The 10,525-nt window shown below is 37.2% G+C and overlaps 1 pseudogene across 1 annotated transcript; it reads left to right on the top strand.

Moving 5' to 3' along the window:
• The first annotated feature begins 587 nt into the window (after positions 1-587).
• On the top strand, positions 588-3,510 carry LOC149532992 (pentatricopeptide repeat-containing protein At2g13600 pseudogene; annotated as a pseudogene). Its single transcript, XR_016357913.1, has 2 exons — positions 588-2,883; positions 3,049-3,510. The product of XR_016357913.1 is annotated as a pentatricopeptide repeat-containing protein At2g13600 pseudogene (transcript).
• The last annotated feature ends 7,015 nt before the right edge of the window (positions 3,511-10,525 follow it).

Raw genomic sequence — 10,525 nt, 5'->3', positions numbered from 1 at the left:
ATTTGGAAGTGCAGATGTAGGGCTGTATTTTCTAATTCTACAATGCATCTTGAAGGAGAAATTTTTCAATTTTACTCTGACATCATTTTCCAGACAATTTTTTGGTGTAACCTTTTGCAGGGAGAACCCAAGGCCCAGTTGAAGATCAATAACCAGCTTGACAGGATTAAATACCAGCTGCTACAGCTTTTCAAAAGAGATGCTTTTTGCTCGAAGGAGCTTCAACGAATGTTAACATTCAAGCTGTAATGTTCGTTGTTCGGTTGTAGCTCTTTTGAGCTGGTTATGTCAACATTCAACGGTAATGTTCTTTGTTTGGTCATAGCTCTTTAGAGCCGGTTAGTTGATGATTGGTTGTAGCTCTTTAGAGCCGGTTAGTTGCTGATCATGCTGTCCACTTTATGAACTTTTGGAACTTTTGATTGACTTTTTGTATATTATTCTTTTTGCATTATTCAATTTTTAAAAAATAAAAAAAAGAAGTATTGGTGAAGGTTTTACAAATAAGATTACAAGCCGAATAAACATGGAAGAACTCCATACTACTCGATAAAAATAGTTTTGAGATGGACCTCGTATGATAAACATCTCACTAGCAATTTGTTTGCAAAATTGAAATGGTCAATTCTTTCCGGAGTGGTCTTCATTCCACTGGATGGATTTATCAGTCTGCGTGTTTAATTTTGACCGCCATTCACAATTGTAGATGGAAAAAATCAAAGCTTGAAGCACACAATGGCATCCCTTGCCCACCTCAAACTCAACATCATAGCACTCTGTAAAGAGGGTTGTTTGAAGGAGGCTTTGCATATTTTGCTTACTACACACAATCCTTGTGTAGACTCTTCTATTTACATTCATCTACTGCAAACCTGTATTGCCAACAAAACTCTTTCGGAGGGTAAAAGAATCCACTCTCTCATCAATGGCAGCCAAGTCAGTTCTGCCAAGTGTGCATTTTTACAGAATAAACTCATCAACATGTATGACAAGTGCGGAAGTGTGGAAGACGCTGTCAATGTCTTCAACAAAATGGAAAACCCGAATAAATTCTCATGGAATATGATAATTGCGTCTCACAGAAGCCATGGATTTCCTCAAGAAGCAATCACTCTGTTTTACCGAATGCAACGAACAGCTGTCCGTCCAGATGAGTTCACTTTCTCTACTGTTCTTTCTGTATGTGCTGACGTGGTGTCACTAAAATATGGTTTCCAGATCCATGGGAAGGTTATTAGATGTAGATTCCAATCCGACATTATTGTGGTTAATTCGTTGATTGATATGCATTCAAAATGTGGAAGTGTACAGAAGGCGCGCGAGTTGTTTGACAAAATGCCCCAGCGAGATATGGTCTCCTGGAACGTAATTATGATGGGATATGCGCAAAATGGCCGCCTTGACGAGGCTTCAAGACTTTTCAAAGAAATGCCTCAACGAAATGTGGCTTCATGGAATGGCATTATTACAGGATATGCACAGGACGGCCTAGTGCACGAGGCTTTGAGGCTTTTACGAGAAATGCCTCAACCTAATGTGGTCTCATGGAATGCTGTTATTGTAGGGTTTGCACGGAAAGGACCTCCTGAGAAAGCCTTGGAGATTATTAGGCAAATGCAATTGGTAGGTTTCAATCCAGATTCAACAACCTTCATCAGCGTTCTCCCCGCTTGTGCCAAACTTGGAGTTTTGGAACAGGGTATGGAAATCCATCGCAAAGTAATTGAAGGCGGGCTTTTAACCGATGCAGTTTTGACTGCCATGATAGACATGTATGCAAAATGTGGTAACATACAGAAGGCGCATGCATTGTTTGACAAAATGAATCATCCAGATGTGACATCATGGACAGCAATCATCTCTGGATATGCAATGGGTGGCTTTAGCAAGGATGCGCTTAAACTGTTTGAACTAATGCGGCAGTCTGGAACCAATCCTGACGATGTATGTTTCCTTTGTGTTCTATTTGCGTGCAGCCATTCAGGTCTAGTGGATGAGGGGTGTACACACTTCAATAGCATGACTGATTCTTATTGCATTATACCTGCATTGGATCATTATACGTGCATGATGGACCTTCTTTCCCGTGCTGGATATCTTGCAGAAGCCCTTAACTTTGTCATCAAAATGCCAAGAAAACCAGATTTGGTTGTGTGGATGTCTTTGCTCGGTGCTTGTAGATCACATAAGAATGTAGAGCTCGGGGAGTATGTTGCAACAATCCTTTTTGAATTGGAGCCTCAAACTTCCGCACCCTTTGTTCTTATATCAAACATATTTGCAGAAGTAGGTAGGTGGGCTGACGTTCGGAGGGTAAGGAGTTTGATGAAATCTAAAGGAATTAGAAAGATTCCTGGATGTAGTTGGACTGAAGCTCAGAAATCGGTATATGCTTAATGTTTAGAAATTAGAACACGAGATCTATGGAAGAATAACTTTCTTTGGAGATAAAAGGTAGCAGGGCACATCCCAGGTACAATATAAAGGAGAACAAACTACTCCTCTGCCACTGTACTGAAACAACTATTGAAGTTCTCAAGAACCTTTGATTATGTGGCAACAGTCAAACTGCAACCAAGTGTATCTCCAAGATGGTTGCAAGAGAACCGAAATGAAGAGTACAAATGTAAAGACTGGCATCCTACTAAGCATGCCACATCATCAAGGAGTATAAAATGCCAAAAAGTACAAAATGAAGTGTACAATTGACTATTCAACAAGTCATCAAAGTCGCTAAGGTCACAGGACAAGTCGTAACAACAAATCATTTCCACTATTCAAAAATGAAAAATGCTGTTGTGGAGATTATGGGTGGCGCTAAGTGAGGGTTCTCTAAGTGCATTTTTCCACTATAACAATGTGCATGATGTTAGATTTCTACTGGTAAGAATAAATCAATTTTTATATTGAGTTTCTCAAAAGTTGTTTTGAGTGTTTAAGAGCTAGACCATGCTTTTCATCTCACCAATTATAACTTATATTGTATTTGTTACTGCCTAGGTAGACTGGTGAGTTATTTACTAACATGATATAAAAACTGTTTTGCAGGAAACCTGTAAGAGCTCCGAATTACAAAACAGGACATGGAGGTGGTGGAAGAATGTGAAACACAAAAGGAAAGGACTGCCAAAAGGAAAGAGAAAACCGCTCAGCTAGCAGGAAATGTGAGAGAAGGGCTTGAATAAGATGAGGGTAGCATTTCTTCGTTTTGTCAACTTGTACCTTTCTCTTATATATAGTCTGAAAGTCTGGATTAGTTATATTACTTGGTTTATCCATTGGATTCTGCTTTATATTTGGAAACTTTTATTTGTCCAGATGCTTTTTTTTCGTGCACTTCATTGTCAATAAATACCAACGGTATTTTGCATCTCATTGGGCCATCTCCTTGTTAGATGGTGGTTCAACTCAAGCCATTGGAATTGCCTGGTGAAGTAAATCTTTAACAGTCTTTTGGCTTTTCAAAGTTGTGTTTTCTAGCTTATTTGAATGTTGATTTTTTACAAAGGAGATAGGATCTATTACTTGAATTTGTTATGTTGGGATTCAAAATTGAAGCACTGATTTTGAGTACCATTCTGAAAATCATGTCTAATTAAGCCCTCTATAAGAGCTTTTCATGCACGTGTACCCTGCCGTCATTTTGAGGCCTATGATGTGTTTAATGTGTTTAACACTTTACTTTTAGTACGTGCATGCATTTCATGGTGATAAGTTATCATTCTGAGCCTTTTCATGGTGTCATTTTGAGCATTTCTCAAATCTGCATTTTTGCATGTGTCAAATAGTGATTAGAAGGTCAATTTGCATTTGAATATCTTACATCTGGTAAAGTTTCATGACTCGCCACTTTGGGAGTGTCTAGTATGCATATCAGAGAACATATATTTCAAATCTCAAGTTGTTTCGATATGTTTTGACTAGATTTTGAATCCCTCAAAGTTGGTTGTTTATTGTTGTCATGCTAATGCATATTGTTCAGAATTTTGGGAAGCCCTATTTGACTAGTTATAGCTTTGACCTAGTTGACCGAAATCTGAAAACTCTTATTCCATTGCATTCTAGGGGTCAAAGACTCGCTATGTTTCAATTTTGAGCCTATGATGAATCCGTTTGAATAGTTTTCAAAAGCGATTCCAAACACAATTTCTAAAGTTTTGCTACTAATCGGAAGTGTAGATTGATTGGTAGCCTTGTTTAGGATGCTATAACTTTGAAACCATAATGGATGAGACCAAACTAGTTGTATCATTATGCTTTGCTCTAAAAATACTCCCAAGTGTTCTAGTTTACAAGTTTTCACGAATCCATTTGCATGCTTTTCTAAGACCATTCCATATGCAAAAATTATTGTTTTGCTAGTGTTCCCTATTCCGCAATTTCAAGTAGCCAAGTTTAGATGCTTTCCAAATTTGTCCAGTTATTCATTTTGAGCCTAAATCACAAACTTATATTCTCTATGTGACAGTGAACCAATGGCCCGAATTTCATCTCCATAAGTGGTCATTTGACTAATTTCTCAGGCCAAATCCAAATGCAGTCTATTGTTTTCTGACATATTACTTACAAGAATTTTTAAAGACAACTTTGATAGCCACTATCTTTTGACCGGTTTGTCGTCGTGAGGCATAAATTTGCAAGACAATAGTGTGAATGACAGAAAACATGAATGCAAGATCTTAGGGCCCAGTTGTTTGATTTTGTCAGCATTTAAGGTTAGTCCAAAGGCCCCTTGGCACAAAATTGGACCATTTGAAAAAGATTGAAAATGAATTTAAATTGATCAAACAAATGATTGATTTTGAATCCAATCAGTATGAGGAGCTAAATACATCAGCTTGGAAGGTCAGTTGTTTGAGTTCGAATTTTTTTTTAGCCGGACCCACTTTGGGGTCCAGCTCACTCCATTAGACTAACAGGACATCATGGGAGTTGGTTATGTCTAAGCAAGCTACAATATTTTGATCATAGAAGTGGAACTCATTATGCATGAACTATCTGTTGGCAGTGGGCCAACATCCCTCGCAGGGTTCATGACATGGCTTAACAGTCTCTTATGGTTCTATAAGACTATTGGTTGTATCGAGCATTAAAAAGTCAATCTTTTTGTGCAACGACAACCCTATCCCTTCTAACAATTAGTATTAGAGCTTGGTCGCAGGTTCAAATCTTGCAAGCCACGACGAGTGATGTTGGGAGGGGGATTGTTGGTAGTAGGTCAGCATCCCTCGCAGGGTTCGCGACATGGCTTAACCGTTCCCTGTGGTTCTATAAGACTATTGGTTGTATCAGGCATTAAAAGGTCGATCTTTTGATGCAACGACAACCCTGTCCTTTTTAACACTATCATCTAGGACCAATTGGATGTATTGTTATATGTGAGTTAAACAATTAATGTAAGATTGAACGCACTTGGATAGCCCTAAAGCTTTCACTTGGTAAGATTGCTTCCTAGGGCCTTGTTCATTGAGATAATATGTTACAAACTTTTCGCCCATGGATTAAAACCTAAATCACTTAAGGTAATGACACATCATAGCATTTTGATACTTTTTACAAGATCAATAAGAGTGTGGGGAAATGTCATGTAATTTCTTATGTCAATATAATTGCAAGCAAATGGCCTGTGAAAGTCTGGAATGACCTATTTGAAGGCATCAAATCTATTAAACATGGTCTTTATTCTTTTCAAGAAGAATATGGAGGTTGTGTCTAGTGACTAAAAGATGAACTCTAGTGAAATGAGGAGTGGCCTGAAATTTAATTGAACAATGGAAGGGATGTGTTAGGTTTGGAGAGCCCCTATTTTGATTTATCCTTTTATTTTTCCCATGAGTGCTCAAGCAAGAAAATGAATGGATCGATTCAAATGCCCACTACCATATTGTTAAAGCACCCAATGCAGTTTGTAGGTGAAGACACATACTTGCCCATTTTTTAGAAAAAAGAGGTCTAAGTGTAAGTTCTGCCACACAACCATTCTGTTTCATCCTAGTCATGCCTTTTCATCCGTTCCCCCTGCAATGACCATCGATTTGGGCAGGTTGACACCATTGATTTAAAGGAGTAAGGATTCCTAAGTGTTACTACTCAAATCAAAGTCAAAGCTTCCATTGTTGAACTTGCAGCCAAATCTACTCCTCAACCTCTACACCCTTAATATTGGTGTATATAGGGTTATGAATAGTCAACCTATGGCTATCTTAATCCTTAATTAAGTTATGTTATCATTATTATATTATTAATTAGGTAGGTAAGTCGGCCTAGGTGTTATGTAGGGTTATGTCTATTCAACCTAAGCATAATTAGGTATATATAGGAGGTTGTGAGTTTTATTTCAAGATCATATTGTGAAGTGTGTTCTCATTGGAGATATTTGGAGGTTGCCCCCTCGAAGTGGCCTATTACTCTAAGTTATTATCAAGTATTTATATAATATTTTACATTATGTCTTCTATTGTGCAAGTTATTTCATTACAAGTGGTATAAGAGCATGATCTTCTCACCATAGAGACAAAAAAATTTCTCAACATTGGGGTGATTTTGGGAAGAGCATAACTTTCAGATTTTAGCAAATTTTTCAAATATTTTTAAAGGGTTTTTTGAAGACCATATTAAAGAAGATATAGTCCAAAATTTAGAGGAATTGGAGCAAATTTGAGCAAATTATTGCAGAATTATTATTTATGCACAAGTTATTGAGATCTTCATATCTCTCACATCTTGCCGAATTGGAGTATAACTTGTATTGGGTTTTTGAATACATAGTAGAGGAGCCTAAATTTCAAAGCTTGGAGAAATTGAAGAAAAAAAAAGCAAGATATTGCAAAATTAGGAAAATTTGCTCTTAAGGGAGCAAATTTGCTATTAAAAAAAATTGAATTTTTTTCCAAGTAAGGGTATCTTGGCCCTACTAAGTTACAGTAAATAAATAAATAAATTAGAGAATTTACATTTCATTTGTGTGATTTATTTCAAAAAGATTGGTTTCCATCATGATGAGGCCTTCAACAAGAGGCATAAAGAATGCTACCACGCTGGGGAAATCCTCTGATCAAGATTGGGAAACAACAGAGGATAGTAATCCCAATGAGGAACTAAGTTCAAGGAAGAGGTTAATAGGGATATGTGTGACCTACGAGGAGATATAGTAGATATACAAAGCATGTTAAGCACCTATATGAATGAAACAAGGAAGGAGCTCTCAAGCAATCAAGGTGAAACATTCAAGTCGACTAATAATGACACAAATTTTAATACTCCTACGGCATCTAGGAATTTTTTTCCAAAGGTGGATATGCGCAAATTTGATGGCAAGGAAAATATTGTGGTCAATGCACTTTCCAGGAAGGATGAAAAAGATGAAGCCTTATTGTGTGCCCTTTCAATATTATAAGAAAATTGGGTGGTAGAAGCCAAAGAAGAGTGGCAAAATGATGTGCAACAATTAATCTCATCCAACAAATAAAAAGTGACCCTAGTAGTTCAAATAAGTTATGTTTAAAGGGGGATATTCTTTGGTATAAAGAGCGCTTGTATCTCTACAAGAATTCCACTCTTAAACACAATATTCTCAAAGAACTACATGAATCCCCAATTGGTGGTCATTCTGGATTTTTGAAGACATATCATCGGGTCAAGCAAGATTTTTTTTTGAGAAGGGCTAAAAGGTGATGTTCAAAAATTTGTGGTAGAGTGTTTGGCTTGTCAAAGAAATAAGGGGGAAACAATTAAGACACCAGGTCTCTTGCAGCCTTTATCTATTCCTAGCCAACATTGGGAATAATTATCCATGGACTTCATCACAGGGCTTCCCAAATCTAAAGGTCATAATGTCATCATGGTAGTAGTTGATCGCCTCACTAAATATGCACATTTCATTGCATTATCACATCCTTTTACAGCAAGTATAGTGGCAAAAGTTTTCTTGGAGAATATCCAAAAGCTACATGGTACACCTAAGGTTATTATTAGTGATTGTGATCCTATCTTTACTAGTCACTTTTTGAAAGATTTAGTCTCATGTTTGGGTACTCAATTGGCTCACAGTTCTTCATACCATCCTCAATCAGATGGGCAAACTGAGGTTGTTAATACATGTTTTGGAAGGATACCTATGTTGTTTCACTTTAGAAAAACAATCTCAATGGGTAGATTGGCTACCTTTTGCAGAATGGTAGTACAATACTTCTTTTCATATCTCATAAAAAATGTCTCCATTTTTTGCACTTTATGGATATCATCATCCTTCGGTACATCATCATTAAAGGTGTCACCAAGAGTTCAAGCAGTAGAGGACCACTTGCTTCATCAACAATAGGTACTTTCAGGATTCAAGGAGAATTTAGCTATGGCACAAAATCAAATGAAACAACCAGACCAACATTGTAGTGAAAGAAACTTTCAAGTTGGGGATTGGGTCTTCTTGAGATTGCAGCCTTATAAACAAATCTCAATGAAGCAACAAAAAAAGAATAATAAGTTGTCTCCAAGATATTATGGACCATACCAAATCATGCAAAAGATTGATAGTATTGCCTAAAAGCTTGAGTTGCCACCAACAACAAAGATACATCTAGTTTTTCATGTTTCTTGTTTGAAGAAGGAAATTGGGTAGAATATCCCAACTTAAATAGTACTACTAGAGCTTGATGAAGAAGGATAAATAATTTTGGAACCAGAGTGCATTCTTCAAATAGGTGCGAAGAAGCTAAGGAATAGAACTCTCACTCAGTATCTCATCCAATGGAATAACTTACTAGTTGAAGAGGCCACATGGGAGGATGAGGAGTTCATTCAAAAGAATCCACACTTGGTTAGCATTGAGGACAATGCTTCTTTCAAGAGAGTGGGTGTGCTATGCCCTTAATATTGGTGTATATAGGGTTATGAATCGGCAACTTGTGGCTATCTTAATCCTTAATTAAGTCATGTTATCATTATTATATTATTAATTAGGTAGGTAGGTCGGCCTAGGTGTTATGTAGGGTTGTGTCTATTCAACTTAAGCATAATTAGGTATATATAGGAGGTTGTGAGTCTTATTTCAAGATCATATTGTGAAGTGTGTTCTTATTGGAGATATTTGGAGGTTGCCACCTCGAAGTGGCCTATTACTCTCAATTATTATCAAGTATTTATATAATATTTTATATTATTTCTTCTATTGTGCAAGTTATTTCATTACATCAATGCACAAACTAGTGACCATCCTTGTTGAACATGTTGTCTAGAATATTTTGAGAGGCTCGACTAAAGCTGTCGGGGCACTATTTTTCAATTGGATTTTAATATCCAATACTTGGCAAATCAAGAGGGACTATGTAAATGAAGCCCAAAGAGAGAATGTGAAACATGTCAAACAAAGCGTGTAAAGGTATGATGGTGATTTATAGGAGGGGAAATCAAATATGAGGATTTTGGATTGATTTGTAGCCATGGGGATCAAGTTTTATTCATCACATATCTGATAGCAAGGCCCAAAAATCTACAAAACTTTGTAGAGTTTTTTCAATCCAACTGCAAACAAAATGAGATCCAATTCAACTAGTCTAACCTTCATTGTGGAGGAGCATGATGATTTTGAAAGGAGTCTAAAACAAACACACAAGTTGGGATTGATTTCTCAAAACAATTTAGATTCCCCAAGTGAAAATGTGTTAGCAAGGATTATGAAGGTGAAATGGTTTCCCGCAGTGCAAATGCCAAGTGTATCATGGTCTGATGCAAAGAAATGAATGGATTGTTTTAGTTTCCCCTTAGCCTAACAACAAACAATGATCAAACAAAGCGTAAATGTCATTCTTCATGTACACATCAATGCACCGGGTTTGGCTGGGGATAACAACAATTTTAAGGGTTGGGCCCGTAACCCACTACCTAATGGCGTGCACTTGCTAGTGTCTAATCAACCTGCATGCAAAGGATGGACAAATAAATCATTTCTATTGGCCCATAGAGAGCTAACAATGAAGTCAATTCTACAAATTAGAAGGAAGATTACATAGTTTGTTTTTTTTTAATAACAAAGTGGGAGATAAGAGATAGACGCATCTGTGCTTAAGAAGACCAGTGTTGTTAGTAAGAAATAGGTTATTTTGATGAACATACTTAGAGAAGTGAACACAGTAGAGGGGCCTTGGGTGTACACACATGAGGGGCACAAATTTTAAAAAAATTACAACATCCCCACAGAAAATCATCGATACGGGTTCATAGTTTGGATGAGGAAGCAACAGAGTTTTATCCCACATTGGCGGGGAGATGAAACTCTTCTATCTTTTTATATGGTCATGGTAAGTACAAAGTTGTCTTACAGGTATGCCTTTGGACATGGAGGTTAGGTACACACGTGGGGTCCACTAGGCCTTTTGGATGCTTAAGAGAGAAATTTTAACCAATCATGTGCATGTGGCAAGGATGATGTCAGCAACCTGATCGACCAATGTAGACACACCACTTGGCACAAAATTTGGGGTGATGAGCTAGCAAAACAATGACACTTGGCAAAATGTCGCAAAGTTGC

This window comes from Cupressus sempervirens, chromosome 10, assembly GCF_028749045.1.
Source record: "Cupressus sempervirens isolate cs-2001-9-10 chromosome 10, ASM2874904v1, whole genome shotgun sequence".
Taxonomy (NCBI): domain Eukaryota; kingdom Viridiplantae; phylum Streptophyta; class Pinopsida; order Cupressales; family Cupressaceae; genus Cupressus; species Cupressus sempervirens.
The sequence above is the reverse complement of the archived record's forward strand: the minus strand, read 5'-3'. Positions and strand labels throughout refer to the sequence as shown.